Raw genomic sequence first — 20,870 nt, 5'->3', positions numbered from 1 at the left:
TCAGAGACTCAGCAGCCGCCATCACCCCAGTCATCACACACATAATAAACCTCTCCATAAAACAGGGACACGTCCCCAAGGACTTCAAAATTGCGAGAGTAACACCCCTGCACAGGGCTGTACGCTAAGCTTTTTCACTAGGGGCACACTTGCCCCTAAATGAGAAATTTAGGGGCAAAAAATATTTTTTAGGGGCAAATTCTTTAATAACAATTTTACCATTATTTATATCGATTGTTTTTGTGATTGTTTTTTTTAATAAAATATATATATTATATAATCATACTTGTAGTTGTATTATCTGCGAGACATCGCCACCACGCAACAAGTCTAAATGCTCGCTATATGCAACCAGCTCCACTGTCTGTGTGTACTGAGTAGCCTCCAGCTACGGCCAGGATTCTCCGGAGCTGCAGCTGGGCCCTATACTGTAGCCTCCAGCTACGGCCAGGATTCTCCGGAGCTGCAGCTGGGCCCTATACTGTAGCCTCCAGCTACGGCCAGGATTCTCCGGAGCTGCAGCTGGGCCCTATACTGTAGCCTCCAGCTACGGCCAGGATTCTCCGGAGCTGCAGCTGGGCCCTATACTGTAGCCTCCAGCTACGGCCAGGATTCTCCGGCGCTGCAGCTGGTCCCTATTGACTATACAGCGTGCCCTCAGCTCGAATACGCATCGACTCAGTGTTATAAGACATTGATATCAGGACGGAGCTATCTGAACTATTTAGTTTAATGGGACGTTTCGTTTTGAACAGTAAGCTAACGCAAGCTATCATGCACTACTAGACTTACTGGAGCATTTGTTGATAGCTATCAGTAGCTAGCCGGCTGGCAGGCTGGCAGGCTCACCGAGGTCCCAGTGTTTACAACAGCCACGGGTGCGAGAGCGCTGAGGAGGAGCAGACACCGCAGCTCGCTGATCATACCTGCTGAGTGCTCACTGCTCAGCTCGCGTGAGTGACGTCATCGCGTCATCACACGCCTTGGATAATTTAGGAGTGAAATGCGAATCCAAGGCTTGAAAGCACTACTCGCAAGCCCGCCCCCAGATAATATTTACCAATCGCAACGGCCAATTAAAGGGGCAATTCGCGACGATATCATCGCACTGTACAGCCCTGCTGCACAAAAAGGCAGTAAATTAGACCCTGGCAACTACCGCCCTGTTTCTATCCTAACCTCCATCTGGAAAGTCATGGAAAAATTTGTATACGAACAGGTCGAAAAATACCTTGCGGAAAAAAATCTAATCTAGGAATTCCAATCTGGCTTCAGAACATCCCACTCCACTGACACATGCCTTCTCTATTTAAACGACCACATCAAACAAGAGGTGGACGCGGGCAAATACTGCGGCATGGTCATGCTGGACCTACAAAAGGCCTTCGACACTGTCAATCACACCATTCACAAGCTAAAAGCAATTCGTTTTGATAGTCTATCAGTGAGCTGGATGCAATCCTACCTGGAGGGGAGAGAGCAGATGGTGGAGGTAAACGGTACCCTATCCCCCCCCCTCACAGTGAGCTGTGGTGTTCCACAAGGAAGCATACTAGGTCCGCTACTGTTCCTAATTTATGCAAATTACATGTTGTCAGCTTGTGACTGCAACTTGTTCCTGTTTGCGGACGACTCAGCCCTGCTGGTCTCTGACAAGAACAAGTTACAGGTTGAAAAAACCCTCAGCTCAGAACTAGGCAAAATCTGCATATGGCTCGCTGATAACAAACTATCATTACACATGGGCAAAACAGAGTCCATTCTCTTCGGTTCAAATAACAAACTCAGCAAGACCGACGGCTTCTCGGTTACAGTGGGTGACAATATTGTCACAAGGAAAGATGAAATTACCTACCTGGGTTCCATCCTAGAGGCAAATCTTTCCTGTGACAAAATGGCATCCAATGTAATAAAAAAAAGTCAACCAACGAACACGATTCTTGTACCGGATCTCCTCTCTGGTAAACAAGAATACCCTGAAGACTCTGGCAGGAGCACTCATTCAAGGGTACTACGACTATGCTTGCACCTCATGGTACCAAAGCACCTCAAAGGCGCTAAAAGCTAAATTACAAACATCTCAAAACAAACTGGTCAGACTACTGCTTGACCTTACTCCTAGAACCCACCTCACCCCTGCACACTTTGCCAACCTAGGATGGCTTAGAGTAGACAACAGAGTACAGCAACTTGCAATGGGCCTGGTCTACAAGATACACTACACGACCAAGGTACCCATGTACATGTCAAAATACTTCCCAAAGGTCAGTGAATACCACGATCACGATGGGTTTAACACAAATCATGTTAAACCCAGATTCGGCTCAAACAAGGGACTAAACACGTTTCGCAATTATGCCACATCAATGTGGAACGCCCTACCCAAAGCTGTAAAGGAATGTCACTACCCACTTTCAAAAACACTCTCAAAGAACACCTACGGGAGACTGCAATTCTAAACTGGCCCCTGTAAATGTCCTAACACAACCCCCCCCCCCCCAATGTACAGTAAATGACCAAGTATGGTCTTGTCAATATTCCAATGTACAGTTTTGCTTGTTCAGTTGGACAGTGTCCCCCACCCACTCCTCCTACCCAACCTCCCCCCCCCCCCAACCTCCTCCAATGTACAGTTTCTATGTCAAATGTATATACTCTCTTTTCTGGACTCTTTTCGTATCACAAACAGTACTGTATTTGCAAATCTGGTATGTCATAAATGTATAGATGTAGCAGTACTGTCTATCTGTATGTCATGTATGTCATATATGTTATGATGAATTGAAAATGGGGGACCCTGATGTAAACAAGACGAAAGTCTTTCTCTGGTCTGCATCCCCTTAACAATTGTATGTATTGAGCTGTACTGTACTGTACCCATTCTGCAATCTGTTAATAAAATTTTCAATCAATCAATCAATGTTACGCGATAATAAACGGATAATAAACGGAGACCCGACAGGCACTAGGACCACACGGAAAGCGGCTGCTAGTTCCCTTTCTGATGACCTGAGCTATTGTTATGCAAAGACAGTAGCCAGGTGGGTACTTGGCACACGGCTACTTGTCTTTGCATAACAATAGGCGTGTTTGAGATTAATTTCGGCTCACCTCGAAAACAAGCGAGAGTAGACGATGGCAGCCGGGGGAGGAGTCAAAAAGTCGAGCAACCGGCTCTGTGAGCAGAAGCACGCACACGCACATGCACGCGTGTGCACACAGGAATGCGCTGCACTCGACTGATGCGTCAACTCGCCAAGTACCCACCTGGCTAGTACTTTGCATAACAATAGCTCAGGTCGTCAGGTGTGTTCAAATACGTTCTCCGATACATTCACACAAAACTTGTGAATGAAATGTGTTACATTAGGCATCGTCTTTAGTCTGTGCGCACTGCGCACGCGAGGGAACATTTATGCGCATGCGCAGGAGCGCGCGCACGCGCCCGGGAGCGAGCGGCCACGTGGCGTCATTAAAACACAGTGCAACCAGCTTTGAAATCACCAACACACCCCTGAATGTCAGTACTCTGATACAAATAATTTGGTTGATTGATTGATTGATTGATTGAACATTTTAATTACCAGATTGCAGAATGGGTACAATACAGTACAGCTCAATACACACAACTGCTAAGAGGATGCAGACCAGAGAAAGGCTTTCATCTTGTTTACATCAGGGTTCCCCATTCTCAATTCATAATGACAGTTCATGAAGTTTACCTTGGAATAATGATGGATAAGATAACGTTATTTGAAGAAGCTCTTGGTACCCAAACTCCTGTATCCAATAATAATAATAATAATAATAATAATAAATCTATCTGATAGACGAGACCCTGATGTAAACAAGACGAAAGTATTTCTCCGGTCTGCATCCCCTTAACAATTGTGTGTATTGAGCCGTACTCTGTATTGTACCCATTCTGCAATCTGTTAATAAAGTTAATTAAAACACAGTGCAACTAGGTATCAAATCGGCCAAAGCACCACTGACCACGCCCCCAAATGTGTCCCGTCCACCATTGAAAACTAAATTACGCCCTTGCACTGACTGCCTGGCCTGGTTACATCACTGACCGCCTGCCTGGGACCAAATCATTATGATGTAATGATGGCTGGAGGATGGAGACTGTACTAGCAACAGCGCAGCAACACTGACTGTCATAACGACACTGATGGAACCAGACTACACGACTGTTTCACCCACAGAGAGGCGCCCATCACATTACATTACACATCACATCACATTATTTACATTAATTTATTACGCAGACCATCGGTTCTTCCGTGTCATACACAGTAAGAGCAGCGGTTGAGCTCTGCCGACAGTCTGGATGAATGATTGATTGATTGAACATGTTATTAACAGATTGCAGAATGGGTACAGACAGTACAGTATACAGCTCAATACACAGAATTGTTAAGGGGATGCAGCAGACCAGAGAAAGACTTTCGTCTTGTTTATATACATCAGGGTCCCCCATTTTCAATTCATAGTGAATTGAAGATGGCCTGATGAAACAGCTGAAATAATATGCTGCTGCTGAACTACTGCATGTGATGGACCGTGGCAGCGTTTCTCTCCACATCGACGCTCCTCTGCAGCTCCGAACACACTCCTCCGACACCCGAGACAAAGAGACCGAGCAGAGAAACACGCGGACGGAGAGAAACACGCAGAAACATGAATATGATGAGCGAAAATAACACATTTCCTACCTTCGGTCGGACGGTAACGATGAGGAAGGAGGCAGCGCGCAGCCGATCTGGCGACAGACTGTGTGTGTGTGCGTGTGCGCGCACGTGTGTACGTGTGTGCGTGCACGCATGTGGTTGTGAGAGAGTGGGAGGGGCAGAGAGGAGGATGAAGGAGGAGAGAGGAGAGGAGGAGAGAGGAGGATGCTGGGGCCAGGCGGTACCATACAACAATAGAGATACCCTGATAGAATAGTAATCTATTAACAGTAGAAATACCCTGTTAGAATAGTAGTAGTACTCTTTTTAACTATTTTTAATTCTTCTAAACTAAAAGTATCTTATTGTATTTCAGAGCCGAGCAGCATATACTGTATAGACACAGAGAGACAGACAGATATATATATATACAGACAGACAGACAGACAGACAGACAGACAGACAGACAGACAGACAGACAGACAGACAGACAGACAGACAGACAGACAGACAGACAGATATATATAGACAGAGAGACAGACAGATATACAGACAGATATATATATAGACAGAGAGACAGACATACTGTATATATATACAGACAGATATACAGACAGATATACAGACAGATATATATATATATATATATATATATATATATATATATATATATATATATATATATATATATATATATATATATATATATATATATATATATATATATATATATATATATATATATATACAGACAGACAGATATATATATACAGACTGACATATACAGTATACCGATATTTGGTCATTGCGCTCGTCACCAACGCAAGAGACACCGGTATCGAATCCGGCTGTCGGCGTTGCATCCGGCTTGGCCGGCCATCATACTGACTCAATTGGCAGAGTTAGCGGGAGGGGAGTCGATGGGTGGTAATCTGGTCGTTGTGGACAGCGACTCCTACAGGTCGGTTGGGGGACGCCTGCACAGCAGAGACAGGAAAATGGCGGGGGGGGCATTGTGAGCCTCCAACACGTTACACCTCGCCAATGAGAGTCCGCGCTGGCAGGTGAAAGATGTGACTGGCTGCCTCCTCCTCCCTACAACCGGCCAGTGGGGGGCACATGCGAGCAACGATCAGGACAGGGGAGGGAGAATTGGCACGAGAGGAAATTGGGATGGGAGAAAAAATCACAGAAAAAAGGGGGAGAAAAAGTAGATTAAAAAAAATATATATACAGACAGACAGACAGACAGACAGACAGACAGACAGACAGACAGACAGACAGACAGACAGACAGACAGACAGACAGACAGACAGACAGACAGACAGACAGACAGACAGACAGACAGACAGACAGACAGATATATATTTAGACAGACAGACAGATATACAGACAGACAAAGAAAGAGAGAGGGGAGAGACACATTGGTCGCTCCAGCTGCTATGTGAAAGGCTGTTTTCTCTCATCCAGAAATAGCTCTTAAAGGCTCATGAACCACTTTGGCAAGTGAACGATGATTTAATAGCTGTGGTTTAATTTTTGTCTTTTAGATGATTAGAAATGCACATTCTATAATGCACACATTATAATGCACATATTACATGATTATATATATGATTATATATCACATTCTATATCACATTATTATATAAATTATATATATATCACATTCTATATCACATTATTCTATATCACATTCTATATCACATTATTATATATATTATTATATATATCACATTCTACATCACATTATTATATATATTATTATATATCACATTCTATATCACATTATATATATATTATTATATATCACATTCTATATCAGATTATTATATATTATTATATATCACATTCTACATCACATTATTATATATATTATTATATATCACATTCTATATCACATTATTATATATTATTATATATCACATTCTATATCACATTATTATATATATTATTATATATCACATTCTATATCACATTATTATATAAATTACTATATATCACATTCTATATCACATTATTATATATATTATTATTATTATATATCACATTATTATATATATCACATTCTATATCACATTATTATATATATTATTATATATCACATTATTATATATATATGACTATATATCTATATGTTAATTTGTCATTTGATTGACATCATCTGTAATGCATCAAACCAGCCCTCCGGGTAGCGTGTATATTTTCCCTAACGGACTTTCACTTCCGCGTTCGGGTTCCGCGATCTGATTGGCCACTGACGTTTCTCTCAAAGCCAATCGCGTTATGCCTAGTTCTATCACTGGTTAAGCTTGGCGACTCTTTCGAAGTTGGTTAAGGTTAGAGTTTGTCTTAGAGCATGGCGATAGACCACCAGCCCTGATTCCAAACTCTAACCTTAACCAACTTCGAAAGAGTCGCCAAGCTTAACCAGTGATAGAACTAGGCGTTAGCTAGCTAGCAGGCTGTTAGAGGCAGAACTAGGCGTAACGCGATTGGCGCTGAGAGAAACGTCAGTGGCCAATCAGATCGCGGAACCCGAACGCGGAAGTGAAAGTCTGTTAGGGAAAATATACACGCCTCCGGGTACGTTTCTCTCTGTCACGCCCCCTTGTGGTGGAAAACACAGACGGCACTCCTATAGATTTGTATTGAACTGTTGGCAGAACGCTTACTTTGTTTGAAACATTTGTTTTATGAGTCAAGCTTTCCAACACTGGCCACTGAGAGATCACCTACTTCAATCTTCCTTACTTCAATCTTCTCCTTCAGACCAGATGCAGGCCGTCCACACCAGCTAACCCTAACCCTGCCAACCTCCACTACCGGTCCACACCAGCTAACCCTAACCCTGCCAACCTCCACTACCGGTCCACACCACCAGCTAACCCTAACCCTGCCAACCTCCACTACCGGTCCACACCAGCTAACCCTAACCCTGCCAACCTCCACTACCGGTCCACACCACCAGCTAACCCTAACCCTGCCAACCTCCACTACCGGTCCACACCACCAGCTAACCCTAACCCTGCCAACCTCCACTACCGGTCCACACCAGCTAACCCTAACCCTGCCAACCTCCACTACCGGTCCACACCAGCTAACCCTAACCCTGCCAACCTCCACTACCGGTCCACACCACCAGCTAACCCTAACCCTGCCAACCTCCACTACCGGTCCACACCACCAGCTAACCCTAACCCTGTCAACCTCCACTACCGGTCCACACCACCAGCTAACCCTAACCCTGCCAACCTCCACTACCGGTCCACACCACCAGCTAACCCTAACCCTGCCAACCTCCACTACCGGTCCACACCACCAGCTAACCCTAACCCTGCCAACCTCCACTACCGGTCCACACCACCAGCTAACCCTAACCTTGCCAACCTCCACTACCGGTCCACACCACCAGCTAACCCTAACCCTGCCAACCTCCACTACCGGTCCACACCAGCTAACCCTAACCCTGCCAACCTCCACTACCGGTCCACACCAGCTAACCCTAACCCTGTCAACCTCCACTACCGGTCCACACCAGCTAACCCTAACCCTGTCAACCTCCACTACCGGTCCACACCAGCTAACCCTAACCCTGCCAACCTCCACTACCGGTCCACACCAGCTAACCCTAACCCTGCCAACCTCCACTACCGGTCCACACCAGCTAACCCTAACCCTGCCAACCTCCACTACCGGTCCACACCAGCTAACCCTAACCCTGCCAACCTCCACTACCGGTCCACACCACCAGCTAACCCTAACCCTGCCAACCTCCACTACCGGTCCACACCACCAGCTAACCCTAACCCTGCCAACCTCCACTACCGGTCCACACCAGCTAACCCTAACCCTGCCAACCTCCACTACCGGTCCACACCACCAGCTAACCCTAACCCTGCCAACCTCCACTACCGGTCCACACCAGCTAACCCTAACCCTGCCAACCTCCACTACCGGTTCATGGCCACAAATATATCTGTCACCATATGCAGGGCAGGGGCTTATGGAACTGCCAATCAGCCGTGATGAAAGCAGACTTCATAACGGTCTACGCTCACCACCTGCAGCACCCACCCCTGCAGACCCTGCAGCTTCTCTCTCAGACCCTCCAGACCTCTCCAGCCTCTCCAGCTTCTCTCTCAGACCCTCCAGACACCGTGGAGGCACTGGCCTTCTGACCTCTCCCTTCTGGACTACAAGCATAATATATCACTACCCGATCTCCCTTGAATAGCATGCTGTATCTGTCCGTTGTTATTCTCTATCTCCCTACAGGTCCTCTTCAAAGCTTTCCAGGTGAGCTGGACAGAAGACTGCGCCCCCTGGTGCTAATGGTGATATACAATACCAGAGGTGATATTAGCTGAACTATGGTATTTCCCAATTCAGCGAGATGCTTCCAGCTGCAGCCGTTCAGACCAGCGCTTACAAGCCCCGCACATACAAGCCCCGCACATAGCAACCCCTCGCTTCCATTGGCTGATTTTGGTGACGTGATTTTGGGTCACGTTGCACGTTGCACCGCGGGATTGATTGATTGATTGATTAAAAACTTTATTAACAGATTGCCGTATGATTTGGGTCACGTTGCACTGCGGGATTGATTGATTGATTGATTGATTGATTCATTGATTGATTGATTGATTGATTGAAAACTTTATTAACAGATTGATTGATTGATTGAAAACTTTATTAACAGATTGCCGAATGGGTACACGTGACCACAGGCCCTGATTGATTGATTGAAAACTTTATTAACAGATTGTAGAATGGGTACACGTGACCTGACCGATTGATTGATTGATTGATTGATTGATTGAAAACTTTATTAACAGATTGCAGAATGGGTACAGTGACCGATTGATTGATTGATTGATTGATTGATTGATTGATTTATTGATTGATTGATTGATTGAAAACTTTATTAACAGATTGCAGAATGCAGTACAGCTCAATACACACAATTGTTAAGGGGATGCAGACCATGCAGTACTGTTACATTTGTGACATACAGTAAATATATACAAGGGGGAGGGAACTGTACATTTATGATGAATTGAAAATGGGGGACCCTGATGTAAACAAGACGGAAGTCTTTCTCTGGTCTGCATCCCCTTAACAATTGTGTGTATTGAGCTGTACTGCAGATATATTTCAATTGCCTTACTTATTTATATAAGTATTATAGGCCTACAGCAGTATTGTACAGACAGTCTGTGTGAAGTCTGTGTGGTTATCCAGCTGCACAAAGGCAGAGCAAGAGGCTCTACAGAGGGTGGTGAAGGCGGCAGGCAGGATTGTCGGGACTCCTCTATCAAACATCACCTCCGTCTTCACCTCCCGCTGCCTCCACCGCTCCAAGTGTATCATCAAGGACCAGTCTCACCCAGCACATCACCTCTTTCAGCTCCTTCCCTCAGGGAGGAGATACCGGTCCATACATGCCAAGAGTTAAATATTTAAGAACAGCTTTTTCCCCCAAGCAGTCAGACTGTTAAATGCTCATTGACTGTCCCCTCACGTGCACCATGCACTTACCTGGACTTGATAATCACTGTTACCACTCATCATGCACTTTATTTAAAATATTCTGTTATGTACAGTGTTATATGTGTTTCATGTATGTATATATTGTACTACGGTCTGTGGGAGCTCCCCTGAAATTTCACTCACGGTCATATAAGAGTTTTAATGTAGAAGGTTTTATTAATGAAATGTTGGGTATAAACTGGGAGGAGGTATGTTGTGAGGATGACCCAGAGGTTGCACTGGACTTATTTATGTCAGAAACAAATCAGCCCCATGGATAGATAGTAGCTTTTAATGAATTTTAATGAATGAGAGAGACATACTGTAGCCAAAAAAGCATCAGTGTGTTCCAGTTCTGCAGATGACAGACAAAAGTACCGTTCCTTACGTAATCAAGTCACAAAGTTAAATAAGGTGAGAAAAAGGGAATATTTTAAACCATGGTTATATGATGTGAGAAATGATGGTAAAAATCTATGGAATGTTTTAAATCAAATTATGGGTAGAAAATCCAATGTCTGTACATGGTACATTAAAACTCTTATATGACCGTGAGTGAAATTTCAGGGGAGCTCCCACAGACCGTAGTACAATATATACATACATGAAACACATATAACACTGTACATAACAGAATATTTTAAATAAAGTGCATGATGAGTGGTAACAGTGATTATCAAGTCCAGGTAAGTGCATGGTGCACGTGAGGGGACAGTCAATGAGCGTTTAACAGTCTGACTGCTTGGGGGAAAAAGCTGTTCTTAAATATTTAACTCTTGGCATGTATGGACCGGTATCTCCTCCCTGAGGGAAGGAGCTGAAAGAGGTGATGTGCTGGGTGAGACTGGTCCTAGATGATACACTTGGAGCGGTGGAGGCAGCAGGAGGTGAAGACGGAGGTGATGTTTGATAGAGGAGTCCCGACAATCCTGCCTGCCGCCTTCACCACCCTCTGTAGAGCCTCTTGCTCTGCCTTTGTGCAGCTGGATAACCACACAGACTTCACACAGACTGTCTGTACAATACTGCTGTAGGCCTATAATACTTATGTAAATAAGTAAGGCAATTGAAATATATCTGCAGTACAGCTCAATACACACAATTGTTAAGGGGATGCAGACCAGAGAAAGACTTCCGTCTTGTTTACATCAGGGTCCCCCATTTTCAATTCATCATAAATGTACAGTTCCCTCCCCCTTGTATATATTTACTGTATGTCACAAATGTAACAGTACTGCATGGTCTGCATCCCCTTAACAATTGTGTGTATTGAGCTGTACTGCATTCTGCAATCTGTTAATAAAGTTTTCAATCAATCAATCAATCAATCAATCAATCAATAAATCAATCAATCAATCAATCAATCGGTCACTGTACCCATTCTGCAATCTGTTAATAAAGTTTTCAATCAATCAATCAATCAATCGGTCAGGTCACGTGTACCCATTCTACAATCTGTTAATAAAGTTTTCAATCAATCAATCAGGGCCTGTGGTCACGTGTACCCATTCGGCAATCTGTTAATAAAGTTTTCAATCAATCAATCAATCTGTTAATAAAGTTTTCAATCAATCAATCAATCAATCAATGAATCAATGAATCAATCAATCAATCAATCAATCAATCCCGCAGTGCAACGTGACCCAAATCATACGGCAATCTGTTAATAAAGTTTTCAATCAATCAATCAATCAATCCCGCAGTGCAACGTGCAACGTGACCCAAAATCACGTCACCAAAATCAGCCAATGGAAGCGAGGGGTTGCTATGTGCGGGGCTTGTATGTGCGGGGCTTGTAAGCGCTGGTCTGAACGGCTGCAGCTGGATACTATTGAATTCAGCTGCAGGATATTTCTCCATGTCCAGGTAATGTTATGAAGCTCTGGATGACCTAAAACTAGGAGATAATAACTACTTCTGGGACTTGATAGTCTAGATGTGTTGTTCTGTCCTAAGACTGTAGATTGTGAACAGATGCTGGCTGTCACAAGTCCTTTCCCCCAAAAAGAGGCGTAGCCTATAACCCCTAAACCACACATAGCATGAGCTAGTTTTTGTATTGTAGTATGACTGGTGTATTATGTCTGTCTGTTCTCTATCTGCTTGGTTGGCCTGCAAGTATTTTTTTCTGTTTTCGTATTGTTCCTGTCTTTTTTTTTTTTATAATATCATATCATATCATATCATATCATATCATATCATATCATAGCTGATCTGATATCAGTACTGACCTGTCAGGTTTTAAATGGGAATTAAAGGGTTAATCGTCTGAGGGTTGTGGCATGTTGGAAGCAGCCGCCAGCCAGCTGACCACGCCCTGCCCCCCCCCCCCCCCCCCCCCTCTCCATGCATCACTTTATCATCATATACACACACACACACACACACACACACACACACACACACACACACACACACACACACACACACACACACACACACACACACACACTGGTCAAGGTCACTATACTAAGCCAGTGACACTAATGTGTTTGTGAAAGATGAGCCACAGGAAATACCACTGACATACAGCAGACAGACAGACAGGCAGACAGACATACAGACAGGCAGACAGACAGACAGACAGACAGACAGACAGACAGACAGACAGACAGACAGACAGACAGACAGACAGACAGACAGACAGACAGACAGACAGACAGACAGACAGACAGACAGACAGCTCTGGGGTGGGAGGTGAGGTGTAACAGAGGCCTAGTAGCAGCTGAGGACAGTGTTGTCTGTTGTGTTAGCTTGCCTGTTAAATATGTTAGCTTGCTACCTAGCTTATTATTTTGTGTAGCATTCAATATTTGCGTATCGTACAGTCACCTAGGGACAAGGTTAAACTAGCTAGACAGACAGTTTGGTTGCTATGGCACTGCTATGTGATCTGTGTGTGTGTGTGTGTGCGTGTGTGCGCGTGTGTGTGTGTGTGTGTGTGTGCGTGCGTGTGCGTGCGTGCACGTGTGTGCGTGCGTGCGTGCGTGCGTGCGTGCGTGCGTGTGTGTGTGTGTGCGTGTGTGCATGTTTGGTCACTTGAATGCCCTGCAGAGGAGCTCCGGAACAGATCAATAATCTGAATAATTGATGAGATCCAGCCCCACCTCCCACTGTTTTTCATCTTCAAATACCTTCACTCCTAAACATATACTAGTATACTAGTTAGGGGAGAACGGGGGACGTTGTCACACAGGTAGGTTGTCACATTCATTATATTTCACCACCAGAGGGTCCTGTCTCCCATACTTTGGTATTTAAATGTCCAGAATTGGGGTCAGAGTCATCTTTGGAGTGAAACAGCTGAATTTAAGGTGAGAGGACTTTTTGTGTTTTTCATTTCCATTTGTAAATATTCCGCTCCTCAGTATTTTTCTTCTAGGCTTTTACACAATTGGTTTATAATGAAACAATTATTACCCTTAAAAAGTGTGAAGGGATAGCTATAGTTTAGATTGTTGTTAGCTAGCTAACTAGTTGTTAGATGGCTGTTAGCCTTGATGCTATCAAGACATTCCAGTTGGTCGTCACATTTTATTTGGGGTTGGTTGTCACATGTTGTGTAGGATTATTGTTAGGCCGATTTATTGTGTTCTTATTTTGTTATATAGGATGGCCTAAAGATGTGTTTCCTGTTTATGTTCATGTTAAGATGAATTAAGTTATGTATTTGTCAACTTGTCAATGCAATTAAACTTTCAAATTGAGTTCTGCCTTCTTGTCTTCTTTTTAAGATTTTTCCCATTAAAACACATGGTGACAACCAACCCCATAGTGTGTGACAACCATCCCCGTGATGGGGTTGGTTGTCACAATGTGTCAGAGTGTCTTTGATCGGTGATTAACTCTTTGTTACAATACGTTGGAAAATGAGAGGGATACACATTTCAAGCCAACATCTTAAGCTTCAATTTAATGTAGGAATGATTATTGAAAGATGTTTTGATGATGAGCAATTCACACTGGAGTAAAACCTGTGACAACTATCCCCGTTCTCCCCTACAACTAAACATACACACTACTGTAGTTACAAACCCTAAACAACAAGTTACAAGTCTTGGTGTTATAATAGACTCAGACCGAAGCTTTAAATCACACATCAACAAGGTGACAAAAACATCATTCTTCCACCTTAGAAACATAGCTACGGCCATTCATAAATAAAAAAGACGCTGAAAAACTGATCTTATCTCAAGCCGACTTGACTATACTGTAATGCACTCCTCACCGGCCTCCCAAAATAAAACACAGAACGACTCCAACTCATTCAAAACTCAGCAGCTAGGCTACTAACTAGAACCAAGAGGAGAGACCACATCAGTCCAGTATTAGCTAACCTACACTCATGGCTTCCGGTAATATTTATAATTGATTTCAAGGTCCTCCTCCTTATATACAAAGCAGTAAATGGAACAGGACCAAGCTACATTGCAAATGCTCTAGTCAACTATGTGCCTTCTAGAACATTGCGATCATCTACCACTGGTCTATTGAAGGTTCCAAGCCACAGTCTAAGGAAAATCGGGGATGCAGCCTTTGCAAACTATGCACCAAAGTTATGGAACACACTACCTATGGACATTAGGGAAGCTAGATCTCTTAATATTCTAACAGGAACTATCAGCTCTATAAAGATAGAACAGCACCATGGTTCTCACAGGAACTATCAGCTTTGTTTAAAGACCGTCTGGTCTGAACCCAGGACCTTCTGGCTGTGAGGAGACAGTGCTAACCACTGCAACACCGTCTGGTCTGAACCCAGGACCTTCTGGCTGTGAGGAGACAGTGCTAACCACTGCAACACCATGGGGTTTGAACCCAGGACCTTCTGGCTGTGAGGAGACAGTGCTAACCACTGCAACACCGACTGGTCTGAACCCAGGACCTTCTGGCTGTGAGGAGACAGTGCTAACCACTGCAACACCATGGGGTTTGAACCCAGGACCTTCTTGCTGTGAGGCGACAGTGCTAACCACTGCAACACTGTCTGGTTTGAACCCAGGACATTCTGGCTGTGAGGAGACAGTGATAACCACTGCAACACTGTCTGGTTTGAACCCGGGACCTTCTGGCTGTGAGGAGACAGTGATAAGCACTGCAACACTGTCTGGTTTGAACCCAGGACCTTCTGGCTGTGAGGAGACAGTGATAACCACTGCAACGCCATCTGGTTTGAACCCAGGACCTTCTGGCTGTGAGGCGACAGTGCTAACCACTGCAACACCGTCTGGTCTGAACCCAGGACCTTCTTGCTGTGAGGAGACAGTGCTAACCACTGCAACGCCGTCTGGTTTGAACCCAGGACCTTCTGGCTGTGAGGCGACAGTGCTAACCACTGCAACACCGTCTGGTCTGAACCCAGGACCTTCTGACTGTGAGGAGACAGTGCTAACCACTGCAACACCATCTGGTCTGAACCCTGGACCTTCTTGCTGTGAGGAGACAGTGCTAACCACTGCAACACCATCTGGTCTGAACCCTGGACCTTCTTGCTGTGAGGAGACAGTGCTAACCACTGCACCACGGTGCCGCAGGGGAATTATGGACCTGATCAACTCCATATAAAGACTACAAAGACTCCGTTCATACAGACTGACAGATAAAGACTTCATTCAGACAGACTGACAGATAAAGACTTCATTCAGACAGACTGACAGATAAAGACTCCATTCAGACAGACTGACAGATAAAGACTCCATTCAGACAGACTGCAAATAAAGACTCCATTCAGACAGACTGACAGATAAAGACTCGACTCCATTCAGACAGACTGACAGACAAAGACTCCATTCAGACAGACTGCAAATAAAGACTCCATTCAGACAGACTGACAGACAAAGACTCCATTCAGACAGACTGCAAATAAAGACTCCATTCAGACAGACTGACAGATAAAGACTCCATTCAGACAGACTGACAGATAAAGACTCCATTCAGACAGACTGACAGGAGACTGTCTTCATGCTGCCTGGATAATGTCGCCCTTGGTGCAGTGTGTGTGTGTGTGTGTGTGTGTGTGTGTGTGTGTGTGTGTGTGTGTGTGTGTGTGTGTGTGTGTGTGTGTGTGTGCGCGCGTGTGTGTGTGTGCGTGTGTGCATGTGCATGTGCATGTGTTTGTGAGAGAGAGAGAGGTGGTCGGCCATGATGACTTAGCAGTCCTCCAGTGTATGTCAGTCCTCCCCTACGCCTCCTCTCCTCTCCTCCCCTCCTCCTCCTCCTATCCCCTCATCTCCTCCTTTGCAGCAGTAGTAGTAGTAGTAGAAGAGATGGTAGTAGTAGTAGTAGTAGTAGTAGTAGTAGTAGTAGTAGTAGTAGTAGTAGTAGTAGTAGTAGTAGTAGTAGTAGTAGTAGTAGTAGTAGTAGTAGTAGAAGAAGAGATGGTAGTAGTAGTAGTAGAAGAGATGGTAGCTAGTAGTAGTAGTAGTAGTAGTAGTAGTAGTAGTAGTAGTAGTAGTAGTAGTAGTAGTAGTAGTAGTAGTAGTAGTAGTAGTAGTAGTAGTAGTAGTAGTAGTAGTAGTAGTAGTAGTGGTAGTAGTAGTAGTGGTAGTAGTAGTAGTAGCAGCAGTAGTAGTAGTAGTAGCAGTAGTAGTAGTAGCAGTAGCAGCAGTAGTAGTAGTAGTAGTAGCAGTAGTAGTAGTAGTAGCAGTAGCAGCAGTAGTAGTAGTAGTAGTAGCAGTAGCAGTAGTAGTAGTAGTAGTAGCAGCAGCAGCAGTAGAGGTAAACGGTACCCTATACCCAGTGAGCTGTGGTGTTCCACAAGGAAGCATACTAGGACTGCTACTGTTCCTAATTTATGCAAATGACATGTCGTCAGCTTGTGACTGCAACTTGTTCCTGTTTGCGGACGACTCAGCCCTGCTGGTCTCTGACAAGAACAAGTTACAGGTTGAAAAAACCCTCAGCTCGGAACTAGGCAAAATCTGCATATGGCTCGCCGATAACAAACTATCATTACACATGGGCAAAACAGAGTCCATTCTCTTCGGTTCAAATAACAAACTCAGCAAGACCGACGGCTTCTCAGTTACAGTGGGTGACAATATTGTCACAAGGAAAGATGAAATTACCTACCTGGGTTCCATCCTAGAGGCTAATCTTTCCTGTGACAAAATGGCATCCAATGTAATAAAAAAAAGTCAACCAACGAACTCGATTCTTGTACCGGATCTCCTCTCTGGTAAACAAGAATACCCTGAAGACTCTGGCAGGAGCACTCATTCAAGGGTACTACGACTATGCTTGCACCTCATGGTACCAAAGCACCTCAAAGGCGCTAAAAACAAAATTACAAACATCTCAAAACAAACTGGTCAGACTACTGCTTGACCTTACTCCTAGAACCCACCTCACCCCAGCCCACTTTGACAACCTAGGATGGCTTAGAGTAGACGACAGAGTACAGCAACTTGCAATGGGCCTGGTCTACAAGATACACTACACGACCAAGGTACCCATGTACATGTAAAAATACTTCCCAAAGGTCAGTGAATACCACGATCACAACACCAGAGGGAGCTCCACAAATCATGTTAAACCCAGATTCGGCTCAAACAAGGGACTAAACACATTTCGCAATTATGCCACATCAATGTGGAACGCTCTACCCAAAGCTGTAAAGGAATGTGAATTACTCACTTTCAAAAACACTCTCAAAGAACACCTACGGGAGACTGCAATTCGAAACTGGCCCCTACAAACGTCCTAACCCAGTAAATGACCAAGTATGGCTTTGTCAGTATTCCAATGTACAGTGCACAGTGTCCCCCACCTAACCCAACCCCACCCCACCTACCCAACATCCTCCAATGTACAGTTTCTACGTCAAATGTATATACACTCTTTTCTGGACACTTTTTGTATCACAAACAGTACTGTATTTGCAAATCTGGTATGTCATAAATGTATAGATGTAGCAGTACTGTCTATCTGTATGTCGTGTGTGTCATATATGTTATGATGAATTGAAAATGGGGGACCCTGATGTAAACAAGACGAAAGTCTTTCTCTGGTCTGCATCCCCTTAACAATTGTATGTATTGAGCTGTACTGTACTGTACCCATTCTGCAATCTGTTAATAAACTTTTCAATCAATTCAATCAATCAGTAGTAGTAGTAGTAGTAGCAGTAGCAGCAGTAGCAGCAGTGGTAGTAGTAATAGTAGTAATAGTAGTAGCAGTACAACAAGATACAAGATACTTTAATGCCACACAACTATGGTTGGTGGTAATGGTTTGCGGTACAGCATGTTACTTAAGCACTGGGACATCAACATGGAACATCAAACGCCCCCCTTCCACCTCCCAATCCCCACAATAAATACATAAATACATACAGGACAGTCACATATAACAAGTGTCAGTTAGTGTCCGTTCAGTTAAGTTCATGTTCACTTCAGTTCGGATGCTAGCCCGTCTGTGCAAAGGGGGGGGCGGGCCAGGGTGTTTAGTGTTCGGACTGCTGTGGGGAAAAAAGCTGTTTGTGAAGCGTGTGTGTCTGGTTGAAATTGACCTGTAGCGACCTGAGGGCATGCGCTGGAATAAGTGGTGTGCTGGGTGGGAGGGATCGTTGACTATTTTACCAGAGCGGGTGACTGTGCGTGAGGTGTAGATGGAGTCCAGAGAGGGGAGGGGGCAGCCAATTATACCTCCTGCTCCTCCCCCTCCTCTCCTCCACTACATCACAGTCCAGAACCACATCACTGACCTTCTAACAAGACTTCAAAAGGCCACTTTGTTCAAACAGCCTTCACTGCTATTTGGGCTTCAAACACACTAACATCAAGATTCAGCCATTGACCCACCCTTAGACCATAGACCCACCCAGCCATTGACTATAGACCCAACCATAGACCCAACCCTAGACCAATACCAGTAATATGCAGTCCATATCAGTAGATATACAGACAGACCGTGTCCATATCAGTAGGTTCACACAAAAATACACATTGGGTAAAAAAATCCCTGTTTCCACTTCAGTGAAGTCAGACTGACCTTTGACCTTTGAAGAGAAGTGAGCGGAGTGTCTGGTCTGAAACAGCTGCAGCTCACGGCTCAGATCACACAGCAGGGGGTCGACGTCCCACGAACACAAACCTGTCGACACAATCAGAACCCGTTCAGACAGATGATTAGTAATAGTAGTCATAGTCGTAATAATAATAATAATAATAGGAATAATAGTAATAATAATTATTATTATTTTAATAACAATAATAATACTCATAAATACAATTTATATAACGCTTTTCCAGAACTCAAAGTGGCTTTACACTAAGGAAGTAGCGAGACAAACTACAGACAAACAAACGGGGGGCGGGGGGTGGGGGGGGCAATGGAGAAGAGATGAGGTGGGACTCTGAGTCTAATGTCTTAAGAGAGTTCCAGAGGGCGCCAGACCCGAGTAAAGTCGGGTTATCTCGCCAGCGGTTGAGCGCCATACCCGAGTATAGTCGGGTTTTGGCCGCTTATCTTTTTATTTGATTTTTTTTATTCATTACAGGCTCACAGACCTCGGTGTTACCATAGGAAATCATTCTGAGACGCAGAGAGTGCAATACCAGCCGAATCCTGCTAGGTGGCAGTAATGCTCACCATTTGAAACCTTATTTCACACTGTGTGTCACATCTAATGTCGTCCGGGCGGAAAATTTAGACCAAGCCAAGTAAATCGCTTTATCCGAGCACTTTGAAACGCGTTCAGCACACTTGAGGCATATCTTGTGCCACGTCATGTCAGGGACCCGATCGACATCAATACTGGAAATCGCGATCAGACAATTGGAATATTATTTTTGGAATAACCCTGATCAAAGGTAAGGACTATCTGACGTCAATTCCACCTTGATCCTACAATGATTTCATATCGATCCAGCCGATCAACGTATGTAGTATTCAAAACGAATGCCGTTGCTGGCGATCAAAGCATCAAAAAACATTCATGCATTCATGATGAAACATAATACTACCTATTATATACCTTTGATTTGGAAATAGTAGCGTGTCCAGGCGAGCAACATGAACGCTTTTAGCAAAATTCACATATCGCTCCATAAGTTTCCAGGAATTAGCCAGGATCACTCTGAAACTATACAATATTCACCACGGGATAACACGCGAACGTATACATGAAAATTTGTATTCTTTTTCACATGTTGGACGAGGGATAGTTAATGTCAAATGAGCCATAGTATTGTCTCCATAGCTATAATATAGAATATAGATATAGCCCTGCAAACACCTCGACGCACATAGCTAAGATGTGTGTTTGTGAAACTATAAAAGCTGAAAATAAAATATTATAAAGTGGTATGTGGTCCAGTTATGCTGCTCTGGTTAAAGGTTATGTTAAAGTGGTATGTGGTGCAGTTATGCTGCTCTGATTAAAGGTTATGTTAAAGTGGTATGTGGTCCAGTTATCCTGCTCTGATTAAAGGTTATGTTAAAGTGGTATTTGGTCCAGTTATGCTGCTCTGATTAAAGGTTATGTTAAAGTGGTATGTGGTCCAGTTCTGCTGCTCTGATTAAAGGTTATGTTAAAGTGGTATGTGGTCCAGTTCTGCTGCTCTGATTAAAGGTTATGTTAAAGTGGTATGTGGTCAAGTTCTGCTGCTCTGATTAAAGGTTATGTTAAAGTGGTATGTGGTCAAGTTCTGCTGCTCTGAT

The 20,870-nt window shown here is 44.1% G+C and overlaps 1 protein-coding gene across 1 annotated transcript in view; it reads right to left on the bottom strand.

The window, feature by feature from the left end:
- The window catches only part of map1aa (microtubule-associated protein 1Aa), a gene marked incomplete at its 3' end in the record, with an annotated part of 70,379 nt that extends 51,092 nt beyond the window's left edge, over nt 1-19,287 (bottom strand). The window contains exon 1 of the mRNA XM_084308194.1: nt 19,200-19,287. The remainder of the gene's footprint in view (nt 1-19,199) is intronic.
- Nucleotides 19,288-20,870: the final 1,583 nt, after the last annotated feature.

This window comes from Notolepis coatsorum (assembly GCF_963971535.1).
Source record: "Notolepis coatsorum genome assembly, chromosome: 2".
Taxonomy (NCBI): Eukaryota; Metazoa; Chordata; class Actinopteri; order Aulopiformes; family Paralepididae; genus Notolepis; species Notolepis coatsorum.
This window is presented reverse-complemented; position numbering and strand designations above follow the sequence as displayed.